The sequence below is a fragment of the Ornithorhynchus anatinus genome, chromosome 18, assembly GCF_004115215.2.
Source record: "Ornithorhynchus anatinus isolate Pmale09 chromosome 18, mOrnAna1.pri.v4, whole genome shotgun sequence".
Lineage (NCBI taxonomy): Eukaryota > Metazoa > Chordata > Mammalia > Monotremata > Ornithorhynchidae > Ornithorhynchus > Ornithorhynchus anatinus.
In genome coordinates this window covers 12,279,307-12,280,352 of record NC_041745.1, presented here as the reverse complement: position 1 = coordinate 12,280,352, position 1,046 = coordinate 12,279,307, and positions in this window count along the sequence as shown.

Here is a 1,046-nt window from a genome sequence, read left to right as displayed (position 1 = left end):
TGAAAGCATCGACGAGTCATTTAAAATGACTTAATTAACGATCGCTTTGAAATCGCTCGTTACCGGTCACACGAGAAAGCAAAACAGTTTGTCAGTTAACTGCCTGAGGCGTAAGTTAATGTTCTAATAAACTAGGTATTAACTGATACGATTATCGGTTTCACGTAGCTCCTGCCCGTTATCAAGCGTATTCAACCCTGTAAAAATAGTACCGATTTTCTCAATTTTTGGTGTCCCTAGAGAAGTTCCCTTGCCAAACCACTTGTTCATTGATAGGCGGCGACCGATCATGTGCAGCTTTCGGAAAGTAGAAAATACCTCTTTTTCACTGACCTTTACGTTTGAGTATCGGTCCTTTTTTTTAAACGTCGAGTTTCCGTCAGACGGAGCCGAAAAGAATCCCTCTAGATTAAGTGATGTTATTAATTATTGTACTATTTGTTAAGCGCTCACTACGTGTCAGGAACCGGGGTAGATACAAGGGAACCGAGTTGGACGCTTAGGGCTCACAGTCTTTATCCGCATTTTACAGATGAGAGGTGCAGAGGAAATGAAGCGACTTACCCAAGGTCACCCAGCAGACGAGTGGAGGAGCTAGGATTAGAACCCATGACCTTCTGACTCCCAGGCCTGTGCTCTATCCACTACACCGCGCTGGTCGCATCACCCTATTCATTTTGTTAATGGGATGAACATCACCCCGATTCTATTTATTTGCTATTGTTTTCATGAGATGTTCTTCCCCCGATTCTCTTTATCGCCATCGTTCTAGTCCGTCCGTCTCCCCCCGATTAGACCGTAAGCCCGTCAAAGGGCAGGGACCGTCTCTATCGGTTACCGATTTGTCCATTCCAAGCGCTTGGTACAGTGGTCTGCACATAGTAAGCGCTCGATAAATACTGTTGAATGAATGAATGACTAGCATTTGGCACCGGCCTATGGATCCCCGAAGGGTCCTGGGAGCAGTCACACTTTGGTGGAGCTTAGCCTGAGCTAAACTCCTTTTCGCTTTCGCGGTATTTGTTAAGCACTTACTAAGCTCCGGG